This window comes from Phyllostomus hastatus, unplaced genomic scaffold (assembly GCF_019186645.2).
Source record: "Phyllostomus hastatus isolate PE091 unplaced genomic scaffold, TTU_PhHast_1.1 phas_contig_29, whole genome shotgun sequence".
Classification (NCBI taxonomy): Eukaryota; Metazoa; Chordata; class Mammalia; order Chiroptera; family Phyllostomidae; genus Phyllostomus; species Phyllostomus hastatus.
In genome coordinates this window covers 14,964,581-14,979,156 of record NW_025333835.1, presented here as the reverse complement: position 1 = coordinate 14,979,156, position 14,576 = coordinate 14,964,581, and the positions used below count along the sequence as shown (strand labels likewise).

General features: G+C 31.9%; 1 non-coding gene across 1 annotated transcript; it reads left to right on the top strand.

Moving 5' to 3' along the window:
• Positions 1-9,331: 9,331 nt before the first annotated feature.
• Positions 9,332-9,465, top strand: LOC123818992. Its single transcript, XR_006785752.1, has one exon. It is a non-coding gene; the product is annotated as a U8 small nucleolar RNA (small nucleolar RNA).
• The last annotated feature ends 5,111 nt before the right edge of the window (positions 9,466-14,576 follow it).

The following is a 14,576-nucleotide window of genomic DNA, read 5'->3' as shown; positions in this document are numbered from 1 at the left end:
GAAATCATAAAGTATACTTACTTTAAAAGTATACAGATTAGACTTCTCAATGAAAAGACAAAGAGTGGCTAAATAAATAAAAACACAGGCCCAATGATATGCAGCCAACAGAAGCCTCACTTTAGCTTTAAGGACCGGCAAGGGCTGGAAATCAAAGGATAGAAAGATATTCCAAGCAAATGCTAACCAAAAGAGAACAAGACATGGCTATACTTATATCAAAAAACTTAGACTTCAATTTAAAGTGGTAACAAGAGACAAAAAGATTGTCTTATTGTCTTATAAGATTTTCTTATAAGATTGTCTTATAAAGGGGTCAATTCATGAAGAAGGGATAATTGTAAATATTTAGACAGCCAACATTGGAGCATCTAGTATATAAAGCAAACACCAATGATAAAAGAAGAGGGGTGGAAAGCTGCACAATGACAGTAAGGAATTTACGGCCTCATTCTTGACAATGGATAAATCATCCAGCTGGAAAATCAGTGATGAAAGTGTGGATTTCAAACCACTACAGAGCAAATGGACCAACCAGAGAAACACACACGAGAGACCAATACAGTCAACAACATCAGAACACATTCTCCTCAAGCATGCAGGAAACATTCTCCAGGATTGACCATATCTTAGGCCACACAATAAGTCTTAACAAATTCAAGAAATTTGAAATTATATTAGGTATCTTTTCCAAATACAATCTAATAAACTAGATATCAATACCAGAGGGAAAACTAGGAAATTCACAAATATGTAAAAATTAAACAACACACTTCTGAACAACCAATGAATCAAGGAAGGAATAAGAAGGAAAATCAAAAATATCTTGAGACAAACAAATTGGAAATACAGTATACCAAAATGTATGGTATGCAGCCAAAGCAGTCCTAAAAGGAAAGTGTACATGAATTCCTACATTAAGGAAAACATAAGATCTCAAACAACCTACTGATACAACTCAAGGAACTAGAAAAAAAGAGCAAACTAAGGTAAAAATTAGCAGACAAAAGGACAAACAATAAAGATTAAAGCAGGAATAAATGAAATGGAGGCTAGGAAAATAATAAAGACCAATGATACCAGAGTTAGTTTTTTGGAAAGATAAGCAAAATTGACAAACCTTTACCAAGACTGACCAAGAAAAAAAGAAAAAGATTCAAATAAAGTTACAGAGGAGAGAGGAAATATCATAACTGATACCACACAAATGCAAAGGATCATCAGAGAATACTGTAAATAGTTATACACCAACAAATTGGACAAGCTAGATTAAGAAATGGATACCTTCTTTCTCTAGGCTAAGTGGGACACCATCATCTTTGAAGACATATATTGTCTTGCTTTTGTAGGAGATGATGATATGTGCCTCCTGTGATGGAATTTCATCCCATCATCTCAACCGAAGTTATGTGATTCTGGGGAGTAAAGGCCAAATTTTATTATCTGAGATCAGATGAGCACAGGTACTAGAGTAAACCATGAGATTGGAATGTTAACACAGAATACTGTTTTATAAGACATCTCCAGTGATGGTTAGTTAATCACAGAGATTATAAACCCCATAAGCCAAAGATATGGTACCTATTAAGGTGCTGCTGTATGTATTAGAAGAAAAATGTAAGCATCATAACTCAATTCACAATTTCTGAAACGGCTAGTTCACAGACTGGGAGTCCCCAGACTGTGGGGAAGACGATGTCTTTTTGTGAGAGGACTTTGCTTCATAGTCACATTTCTAGTTCATGAACGTCCTTTAATTGTTCTTCATTTTGCAGATGACTGCAAACCTGGGAAGGGTATAACTATACTTTTAGAAGTTACTAGAAACCAGCTCTGTTCATATATTTACCCTGACTCAAAATGTCACTGAGGTCCAAGAATGAGAATGAAGACATGAAGAAGTTAGGGGTTAAATAAAGGCTTAGCCCATGCCCATCCACAGTACTTCTGGTGGAATCGTGCATCCGCTGACAGTCCCCAGACTCCCTAAATCAGGGCTACTATGGTAGCAAAGACTAAGTGGAAGTCCCAGTAACTTCCCTTCCTTTCTAGAGTATCTACCTAGCTCAATTGTAGCACTTTCTGTTTCTTTAATAATAAACTGAAGGTAATGCCAAGTCTTTGAGGAAACTTCAGAGATTGGTACCACCATGAAAACTGGGTATGATTCCAATGGTAGACCCAACTTATTTGTCAAATTACTCTGCAAAAGAGTTCCAAAAAATTTTATTTATCCTGTTAGTCATTTTAGTTTAGGATAATCTAAAAGGAACCAAGATTTTGAGTGTAGTGTTGTTTGGCAAATTATTTCAGGACTGTGAGCCAGTTGAAGGCTGGGACTGTGTCTTATTTTTCATTTCTAGAGCAAAGAACTTTATTCGGTGCTCTGTAGGCATTAAATAAATATTCTCATAATACATGAGTAAATGGGTGAATTACATAGAAAGAAGATGGATTTACTAACTCAGTATTGATAATTTAAAACTATCAGTTTATAAGGGTGTTACAATCCCAAGAAGTATAGAAGTTCCTGTAAGAGATTCAAATAATTTCTTGAATTTTGTTTCAATTACACAAAAGATATAATTATATGATTATCAAGATATGTTTGTAGACTTTCTTAAAATACTAGGATAGGACACAAACTCAAATGTACAATATGTACGTATACATATATACAATGTATACATATACAAGAAGTGTGCCCACACAGATTATAATATATAAATTTTGAGTTATATATGTCAAAGTATATATGTACATATAAAACAGACATATCAGCTGAAGACAAAATTAAAATCAATTTTATCTTAAATTAAAATAATTTTGTTTTTATAATGGTTTCCTCTAGTATTTTGGGATTTCTTTAGATTAAATTAGAGATATTCTTGACATATATTTTAGTTATGTGTAAATTTAAACCCTCTAACCATTAGGAAAAAAGAAAAATTTGTCAAATTGAACAAAAGGATCAGATTTACAATTTGAATTTTATTATAAAAACCTGGGAGTATCCAAACACTCCATTACTTTCCTGAACATTTTATACCAGTGCAAGATATTGTATAAAAGCATGGCAAAAGTAAAAATATGTTTAGAGCATCAAAAATCATTCAATCAAAAATTCTTCCCATCCTCATTGAGACTTGCAGTCAAAAATGTTTAAATTCACCTCCAAAATACTTTGAATAGTTTTCAAATGAATATAAGTATAAACAATTTTACCTCTGTATCCACATCAATGAGTTAGTTACCAGACTTAAATTATTGACTATAAGGTACAATGATTTTCAAAGGTTTCATTTTTAAGTGAATAGTGAGTTGAGAAAACTTCAGGAATATGTTTGATTAAAAATTTGAACACTTAGTAAACAATGCCCTGTTTAAATACACATTTAAAACACTTAATAATTGTAAAGCATCTTGGGCATTGAGAAGTTTTAGTTCCTATATAAGTAATTTATTGTTATAATGCTGGTACATAAAAATAATATATCCCAGTGACTTTCAAAAATAAGTGCTTCTGCACCTGGAGTCAGCTGGGGTCAGTTAGGAGATTGATCACCTTATCTGGAATGACTGGCTGGTGATTGGTCTAAAATGGCCTCAGCTGGGGGCCAGTATGGCACCTCCCCTTAATTTGTGTTTCTTCTCCAATAGTTTTCATGGGTCTTACCCAGCGTCCTCCAGAGAAATGATGTATAAGGTGTGTGTGTGTGTGTGTGTGTGTTTATACATTTACATATATATATGAATATAAATATATACATATAGAAAGAGATTACAAGGAAATGGCTCACAAAAATATGAAGGCTAAAAAGTCCTAAACAATACAGAGAAAGAAAAATAATTGAATTTATTAACACAACCTAAAACATTTTTAATAATCTTTAGTATGATTTTTAGTGGGAATATAAGTATTTTACAATTCTTTCATTTCCATTTGTTCTTGAGTAAGTAATACAAACCCTGTGGTGACAATAAAACACATTTCTTTCTATTTTCCTGGAAGAATATAGAAGAGTGTTTTGTTTTGTTTTTAATGTTGTTCAATTACATTTTCCCCATTTTCCCCCATTGCCCCCACCTTCCACATTCAATCTCTCCCACCCTACTCCATTGTCTTTGTTCAGGTGTCCTTTGTACATATTCCCTGACCTGACCTTTTTCCTTTTTTCCCCCATTATCACCCTTCTCTCTCCCCTCTGGTTGCTGTCAGTTTGTTCTTTTTAAAAAATTTTTTAATCATTTTTTATTGTTTTTCAAATACAGTTGTCTCCATTTTCCCATTACCACTTTCGCCCACCCCACCAAACCCCACCTCCCACCCTCAATCCTACTCTCCTTTAGCTTTGTCCATGGATCCTTCATGCATGTTCTTTGATGACCCTTTCCCTTCTTTCCCCCCATTATCTCCCTCCCACATCACCTCTGGTTACTGTCAGTTTGTTCTTTATTTCAATGTTTCTGGTTATATTTTGCTTTGCTTGTTTTGTTAATTAGGTTCCACTTAAAGGTGAGATCATATTGTATTTGTCTTTTACCACCTGGCTTATTTCACTTAGCATAATGCTCTCCAGTTCCATCCATGCTGTCTCGAAGGGTAGGAGTTCTTTCTTTCATTCTGTTGCATAGTATTATTCCATTGTGTAAATGTACCATAGATTTTTGATCCATTCATTTACTAATGGGCACTTAGGCTCTTTCCAGCCCTTGGCTACTGTAAATAGTACTGTTCAAAAGAAACTTGGAGTTCTTTTCGATTTGTATTTCAGAATCCTTAGGGTATAATCTCAGCAGTGGAAATGCTGGGTCAAAGGGCAGTTACATTTTTAGTTTTTTGAGGATATTCCATACTGTTTTCCACAGTGGTTACACCAGTCTGCATTCCCACTAATATGCACTACTGTTCTTTTTTCTCCACATCCTCTCTAACACTTATTTGTTGATTTGTTTATAATGGTCATTCTCACTGGTGTGAAGTCGTATCTCACTGTGGTTTTAATTTGCATCTCTCTGATGGTTAGAGATGCTGAGCAGCCTTTCTTATGTCTCTGTGCCCTCTGTATGTCCTCCTTGGGGAAGTGTCTGTTCAAATCCTTTGCCCATTTTTTAAATGGATTGTTTGTCTTCCTGGAGTGGAGTCGTGTGAGTTCCTTATACATTTTGGAGATCAAACCTTTGTCTGAGGTATCCTTGGCAAATATATTTTCTCATACAGTTGGTTCCCTTTTCATTTTACTGATGTTTTCTTTAGCCAAGCAGAAGTTTTCTTTTTTTCTTTTTTTTTCTTTTTCTTTTTTCTTTTTTTTTCTTTCTTTCTCTCTTTCTTTCTTTCTTTCTTTCTTTCTCTTTTTTTTTGATGTAGCCCATTTTTTATTCTTTCCTTTATATCCTTTGCTCTAGGGGATATGCTGGTGAAAATATTGTTGCATGGAATATCTGGTATTTTCCTGACTATGGTCTCCTGAAGGACTTTTATGGTGTCATGACCTACATTTAAGTCTTCTATTCACCTTGAGTTGAGTTTATTTTTGTGTATGGTATAAGTTGGTGGTTGAGTTTCATTTTTTTGCTTTTCAGATCTCCCAACACCAATTGTTGAAGAGGCTATTTTTACTTCATTTTATGCTTCTGCCCACATTGTTGAATATTAATTGAACTTAGAAACATTGGGTTTATTTCTGGGCTGTCTATTCTGATCCATTGGTCTATGTATCTGTTCTTATGCCAGTGCCAGACTGTTTTGATTACAGTGGCTTTGCAATATAGTTTGACATCAGGTATCATGGACCCTCCTACTTTATTCTGCTTTCTCAAAATTGCTGAGACTATTTGGGGTCATTTATGGTTCCATATAAATTTTTCAAATGTTTGTCTATACCTGTGACATATGTCATTGATATTTTAATAGGGATTGTGTTGAGTCTATAAATTGCTTTGGGTAATGTGAACATTTTGAAGGTGGTAATTCTCCCAATCCAAGAACATGACATATGCTTCCATTTGTGTCTTCCTTCATTTTCTTTTAACAAACACTTCTTTGTTTCCTGATTTCATCATATATAATTCAGAATGCTTTCTTACAGGTAGGTCCAGATAAGATTTGTAAGATATGAACTTAATTTCTCAAGCAATAACAGATATCTTTTAACAACCAACCATATTATATCACTTAATACTTATTGATTATATGACTTAAATAACAAGCATCTGGATTTCAGGTTTTTGTTCTGAAGTTATGTTCTTGTTTCTTCCCTCATAGATAGTATAGTGGAAGAAAAGGATTAGACATTTACATATGAATGATGGCAGAGAAAACTAAATATTAAAGACTAAATTAATTTTATATAAGTTTTGACAATTCTTTTTATGCTAGCAGAAATGTTGGTAATGATTTTATTCATGGCCTAGTATACCAATATTTGAAAAATAATGTGAAAGTGAAAGAAAGAAAAATTATATTAAGAGATTTTCTGATGCTCTTTAAAGGTGAAAACACTGATTAAAGTAGCTAGAAGAATGGTTGTTTATAATTTTATAAAATATGTACATTTACATTTTTCTTATCTTTCTGGGAAATGTTAATATAATTTGATAATGTTTTAAAATTGTATTCTTCATGAGGAATATTTTAGCATGCTAATTTGAAATGGCTTTAATTTTTTTTACAACTTCCTATTTTCAAACTTAAAATTTATTTTTCCTACTTATAAGGAAGAAAAACTTACCTCTAAATTCAAAAAAATTATGCATACATTAAATCAATTTTGTTATACACTGGTACCTTTTTACTTTATAACAATATCTTCTTATCAGCATTCATATTACCATTTTCAGGGCAAAGCCAAGCTCTCTTATTTTTCTGGATTCAAGAAGAGATCGATTGGACTTTCAGTTTGAATCATCATGCCTGAAGAGCATGATGAAAGCAAACATGACTTTTGAAACATAACTCAAAATTGTAAGGAAATGCAAAGACTCACTTACAGATAAGAACTTTTCCCATGACAAAATTTCTTCCCAGTTGATCCTACTCCTAAAAAAATTGCAAAGTAGTCAATAAATCATGTCAGGATCTATAGAAATAATACACTTTAAAATTAATATTTATCTTCAAATCAAAGTATTTTTTATGAAAGTATCATCAGTGTATCATCTCTTTATAAGGTTTTGCCACCTTTTGAACTACTATAATACTAATTAATTCATGAACATTCAAAAATAAATTAGAAGAACCTAACTTTCAGGCAAATGTGTATCATTCTGAAATGCCTTGGATTATCACATGAAAAAAAATCAGGCCACATAAATCCTATGTACCATAGAGGGCAATTTTCCATCCCTATAAAGCAAATAGGAAATGGACTACAATAACAAGGACAAGTATTTTTAAATACATTCCTCCAGATTCCATTCTTGAGATGATTAGAGGACACAGTAGAATCTGGGAAAATGTCTTCTTTAACATAAAAGCTAAATAAGATAATAATATAAGCTAAGTAGAAGTTAGAAAAAATGTGTGATTCAGGAAGTAGCATCACACTGGATTTAGAAGTTGGAAAAACATGGATTCCAAAACGTGCCTCACATTACTATGTGGCTTGAAGACTTAAAAAAGAATTAAGAATTTTAAATTTCTTCCTGTGGGAAACAAACATAATAACGTTTCAGTGAGAAATTTTGAGGATTAAATGATATAACTTATGCAAATTATTTGAACAGAGTAATTCCTAAATATATAGTTATTGTTATCCTGTACTCTAAGCTTTACTGGGACAAAAACTAAGTCTGTCTTTTTTACTGTTCTGTCTCCAGATTCTAGGACAATTCCTGGACCTTATCATGTGCACAATAAATGTTTGATGAGTAGGTTAATAAATATATATGGCAAGCCCTAAAAAGGGAAAAGAAAGAATGAAAATTTAAAAAGGCCACACTTCTCAATACAGGTCAGTATGTCTTCTCACATTTAAAGTAAAGCCTTTCCAATGAACTGAACAGAAAGGTTTGCCTCAGTTTTCTATATTGCATTAATATATGAATTAATGTACATGCATTCATTTATGGGGAATACACATAGACCCTGAAATTCCACTGTAAATAGTAGATGTTTAGATACTGTGTAATGGTTGAAAAGATTATTAAATTTTGATTCTCAGGAACTTAATGTTTTATCCTTGTCCAATTTGAAATTTGTTTTCTTTATAACTTTTAAAACATATGATAATTCCTTAAGTTATCATTTCTCCTTATTTATTACACAACTACTTTTCTTCACATATGAACCCCCTATGTCTACATTATTTAAAATAATTCCTTATTAATGTGCTTATTACATTGTTTCTGCACATTTATTGTCTCCTGTACCAATGATATTCATTAGTCACTTTTATATCCGTTTCACTTTGGGAACTCTTAAATGATACAGTACATGGTTATCAACTGAATATACAGATATAGTGTTTTAAGTTAAAGAAACACTTTAAAAATTGATGGGAGAGTTGTGCAATGGTAGATTAGAAAGTATGGAGCAACTAAAAAATTGTGAAAAATAATATAAGTGTGGCAGTGAACATTTGAGAATAAGAAGGAAATATAAAAGTTAAATTACTGTGACAGAACTCAGGAGAAGAGGAAACCCAGAAAATTAAGTTGAGCATTTGGGGTCCTTTCTTCTATCAATTGACAGCTTCCTGGTGACATTGTAGAAAGAGGTAAATGAGACAATTAACACTGAGCAATGCTTTTGAAAGCCTCACAGAACAGAGAGACAAACTAGGTATCCAGTGACAAACAGGAGGAGTTGATAAACTACCCCTATTTTTGTATGGACAACCAAAAAGCAAAGCCATATTGAGTGAACCAAAAATAAATAATTCCCTATGTAGGGGTGTCCAACCTATGGTATTCAAGCCACGTGAAGCCCAGGATGGCTGTGAATGTGGCCCAACACAAAACTGTAAATTTACTTAAAACATTATGAGATTTCTTTTATGATTATGTGTCACAATGTATTTAATGTATAGCCTAAGACAACTATTCTTCTTCCAGTGCAGCAAAGAGACATCAAAAGGTTGGACATTGGCAAGGACTTGAAGCCAGGTTTCAACCATTTCATTTCTCAAAACTGAATGAAGAAGAAACACCAATGCCACTAGCAACTTACAGGAGAAAATATCCTCTCTGAAGGATAGAACTTCATCCAGACTAAACTATTTCTATAACTTTTTAAGTATGATACCAGCACTCAATAAAAATAATAAGAATGTGAAGAAAAGGCAATGTGAACTACCTTATGTGATACAATATGTTTGAAACATACTCACAATTGTCAAGTAGGATAATCCCTACATGTTCCTCCTTTTGGAGGGCAGATTGGAACATGATGACTGGAGGTAGCAGGACTGGTGATCAGTGTCTCTGTACAGTCAGGATTCGTAACACTGATTGCAAAAAACACACACTCATGCTCACCAGGGTTCTAGACATTGGAGTTCTCAAACCTAAATTTAAAATTAGTATACTTAATATACTCAAAGAAATTAAATAGAATACTTAAAATGTCAGCACAGAATTAGAAAATATTAAAAAACAAATGAAATATAGAAACATAAGATAAGTGAAAATTAAGTATTCAATGTAGGAGTTTAGGAGAGAAGACACAGTTTAGGAGAGTCTTATAGAGCTAAAAAATAGATAAAAATAAAAACATCAGGAATAAAGTATATAAGGACAAAGTAATAAAAATAATAAAGACAAGATAAAGCTCCACAGATATATAAGTTCCATAAATATGTAAATGGAATTCACACCAAAAAAAGATGAGAGAAAATATACAGAAATAACTTTGAAGAGACAAAAAAAATATATATATGTATGTGTATATATATATTTTTAAGGAGTCCTAAGGAAAATAAACATTTTGTCTACACACATCATAACAAAACTCCTGAATTTAAACAAATAGAAACTTCTTAAAAGCAGCATGCAAAATACTTTACTTTCAAAGGTGCTGAAGTTAACATGTTGCAGAAAGTAACTCACACATGGGAGACATTGCGGAGCACGATCCTTTATTACATGCTCGGGCTCAGAGGGGAATCCCCAAATTCTGATCCCTGATCTTTACTTTCTGGGGGTTTAAATAGTCCTGAGCTTCCTGCCTACATAGCGAAGCAAGGTTACAGAAGCTAAATTTGGAAGTTGGGTCTAGCTACCTTATATGGGAGACAAAGCAGCAAAACGCGGGAGGAAATTTGCAGAAGCTACAGAGCACAGGAGCTTATCATGAGAGTTAGTGTATGACCTTGAGATAACTGCTTGTCTGGGAACAGCTGCTGGTCAGCTCCTACCTAAGAATAGCTACTGCTCACCTATGTCCTGTCACAAACTTAAGTACCACTTCTCAAGAGAAACAATGGCCACATAAAACAATACAATGGTGGATTAAATTTTTTAAAGAAAATAAACTCCAATAACCAGTGATACAAAATAAATAGAATTTTAAAAAGAAATTATAATAGAGTCAGAGAAAAAAAGCAAATAAAGCTAATTGGCCAAGTAAATAAAATAAAGAAATTACATATTTAACACCAAATATAATAATATAAAACTTAAATGTAAATGTACTAATAATCAAGTTAAAATACAAGTATTGTAGCTGATTTACTCAGCTTATCAAAATCACACTTAAAAATAACCATTTATAAGAGTTGAAAGGAAAGATGATAAAGCTACACAATGCAAATATCAAATAAAAGTTTGTAAGAATATGTTGGTCATAAAGTAATAAGGAAAAATGCACTACAAGAGATGCCATATCATAATGAAATGTTATATATTATGTGCCAAAAAATTTTTACATGTATTGCTGAATAACTGAGAAGAAAAATAAATAGGATATGGAATATTTGGAAAAACATTTTAAAAATTCACCCATCAACTGGGGATACACATTTAAAGACTATACCCATCAACTGTGGATACCCATTGTTGCCTAGTGAAAATAAACTGTATAACAAAATTGATAATTCTGGCCAGAAAACAACCTCAGCATGTTTTAAAATGTTACACAGTGATTATGTTTTCTGACCAAATGGGAATTAAGCTATAATTCAATAAAAAAGAACTCTAGGCAAACTACTTTATGTTTCAAAATTAAGCTATGAATGTTTTTGAAAAAATTACAATCAAAATTAGACAGCATTTTATAATAAATAAATTTTTAAAAACTACATATTAAAATTTGTGCTTGACTTCTGCTTTGAGTCAGTCATGATTAACTTTGATAGAACTTACCTGCCCCCTAAACAATGAAGAAACTGGATTTTTCACAAACTTGGCAAGGTTATTCATTGTGGAAATGATATTGTTTTTAAAATATTGTACTGAGATACTTATCCATATGCAAGTAAAACAAAAAAATAAAAATGAAATTTAGAAACATCTCAAACCATACCAAAAAATGAGATATAATAGATCAAATACTGGAAAATATAAGCTAAACACTATCAAACATTTAGAAAAATATAAGAAAACCTATGTATTTTTGGATTAGGAAATGATCTATTAAATAGGTCCCAAAATGCATGAAAGAGAAGATGAAAACGTGTTTGTAAAAAATTAAAAAAATACACACATATGAAAAGGTAAGTCAGGAAGAAAGTATTTAAAAAACATATTGAGTTACAGATGTGTATTCTAAAGAAGTATTACAGCTCAATAATACAAAATATCCTAAGTAAATGAGTTATTTTTACCAATGAAGATATATAAATATCAACTAAACACATTACAACATGTTCAACATCACTAGGTTTTAAGAAAAGTCAAATTAAAATGACAATGAAATACCACTATGCATCCACTAGAAGGGTTGAAATTAAAAGCAGAGACAAAACCAAATGGAGAGGCTGTGGAACCTCTGGAATTTTCTTATGTTGATAGTTAAATGCAAAACATCATAGTCAGAGACTAAATTCAGTGTTTTCAAAAATTAAACATACACACACTATAAAACTCATCATCGCAGTCTGTACATTTACCAAGAACGCATGAAAGCCTATGTTTATGCAAAAATGTGTACTCAAATGTTATGGAACTTTATTAATAACCCAAAACTGGGACTGAACCAAATGTGAGTGGATAAAAAAAAAAGACATGGGGCCCTGGCTGGTGTAGCTCAGTGGATTGAGCGAGGGCTGCGAACCAAAGTGTCGCAGGTTCAATTCCCAGTCAGGGTACATGCCTGGGTTGCAGGCCATGACCCCCAGCAACTGCACATTGATGTTTCTCTCTCTCTCTTTCTTCCTCCCTTCCCTCTCTAAAAAATAAATAAAATCTTAAAAAAAAAAGACATGGGATGTTCACACAATGGAATAGTATTTATTATTGAAAAACAATGCAGTACTTGCACAATGAAACACTATTCATTGAATTTTGGATCCTAAGAGAAAGCATCCAGATAAAAGAGACTACATACTGCATGAGGGTTACATACACATTACAACATATATCAAACTCTCAAGGGACTCTACAAGATAGAAAAGAGATCAGTGGCTGTCAGAATGTCAGAACGCAGGGGGGAAAGAGGGAGATTCACTAAAAAAGCATGAGGGCACTTTTTGAAAATGGAGATATTCTAATCATGTTTTTGGTGGTTTGGTAACATGACTATATACATTTTTTAAAGGACCCTCAAACACTATATTTATAACTGATTAATTTTATTGTAGGTAAATTATTCCTCAATGAAACAGATTTTTAAATTGTTAAAAAAAAAAAACCCCAGAAAGTTCTTCACACATAGAACTTGCTTAGAAGAAAATCCATCACCATAAACAGGAAAAAAAGGTCTAAATCTCTGAGCTAAGATTCCATCTCAATGAACAAGTATAAGGAAATAAAAGAACAGCAAACATCTTTAAGTAGAAAGAAAGAAGGATAAAGAGCAAATGAAAAAAAAAATAGAGAGAGAGAGAAAATAAACAAAACCTAAAGTTGTATCTTTGAAAAAGACTAGTACAAATTGGTGAATCTTATTAGCCAGACTGAGAAAAACTAAAAGTGAGAAAGTATAATAATCAATGCCAGAAGTAGAAGGATAATCACTACAGATAATGGATTGGCCAAAAAGTCCATTTAGTTTCTTTTCATAAAATAAGACACATTTTTCATTTTCACCAATAGCTTTATTGATATGGATATTTTGAATATGTCAGCTATTTCTCACTATTGGCTTCTGGTGGGTAGAGTCCAGGGGGGCTGCTAAACATCTTCCAATGCATAAGACAGCCTCACAGGAAAGAATTATCTGGCCAAAATGTCAATAGTAACAAGAAACTTCCCAAGCCACATTTGACATGTTTGATCAGTCAGAGCAGCTTCTCCATATACTGCAAGAATCTTTTGTGTTTCAATTGTTTTTACCTTTCTTTAAATAATAATAAAGCATATATGCCAAAATGTTGCACATTTTTCCACCTTCAATATTATAATGGCTGCACAAAAGTTCACCAATTTTGATAAATTGTTTTAAAATGCATGCTTATATGACAGCTGTCACAATGCATCTAACAAAATTGTTTCAAATGAAGTTAAAGACAACTACACACTACTAGAACCATCTTATGGAAAAAACTAAATGAACTTTTTGGCCGACCCAATATTAATAATTTATAGCAATATATTTTTTAAGTTATTTCAACAAATTGAAACTTAATTATACAAATTCCTTGGAAAACTATATTATTTAATACTGATACTAAAAACAATAAAATATCTGAGTATCTAAGAAAATCTACCTGCAATTTAAAACCATCTATTGAGAAAGGTCAATCTGCAGTTTTTGAAAGTTATTTACATTTGAGGGAGAAACGTTTGTTTATATTACATAAACAAAATCAAAAGTAAAAGGTGTAAAATTCCAGAATAACCTCAACAGCGAAATCTGAATATAACATTAAAAAAAATTACCAAGTGAAGCTTAAATATTTGCAAAATTCTTTAAAAGTGTATTTGCAGAATTAAGCAATACGTAAAAAATATAATTTTAGAAGTCCAAATTAGGTATTTTCCAAGAGTGCAAGATTAGTTCAACATTTAAAAATCTATGTACTATTCCACATTTTCAAAGTAGGAGAGAAAAATATGTGATATTTCAATAGATAAAAAAGTTTTAGAAAACTGAAATAATTTTTAAGTCTTTAATATATTTAATGAATAAATATTGAAAAATTATCCTCACTTTGAAATAAAAATGTGACAAAGATGCTTCTAACTATCACTTCTATTACAAATATACAGGAGATAAAAATCAGTAGAATAAAAAGGGTATGGATTAACCAAAAATAGAAAATTTTTAAAGAAAAAAATAAAAATATCCTCATACAGATGATGGACTCTGCAATACAGAATCCAACATAATAATTCTAACATTAATTAGAATTAAGAAGTAAATTTTTGAGGTCCAGGAAAGTTAAAAGACATGCACTTATTTCTCTATATATTAACAACAAAATAAATAGAAATAAATATTTTAAAATGACGTTTTTTTCAATAGCCTCAAAGTCAAA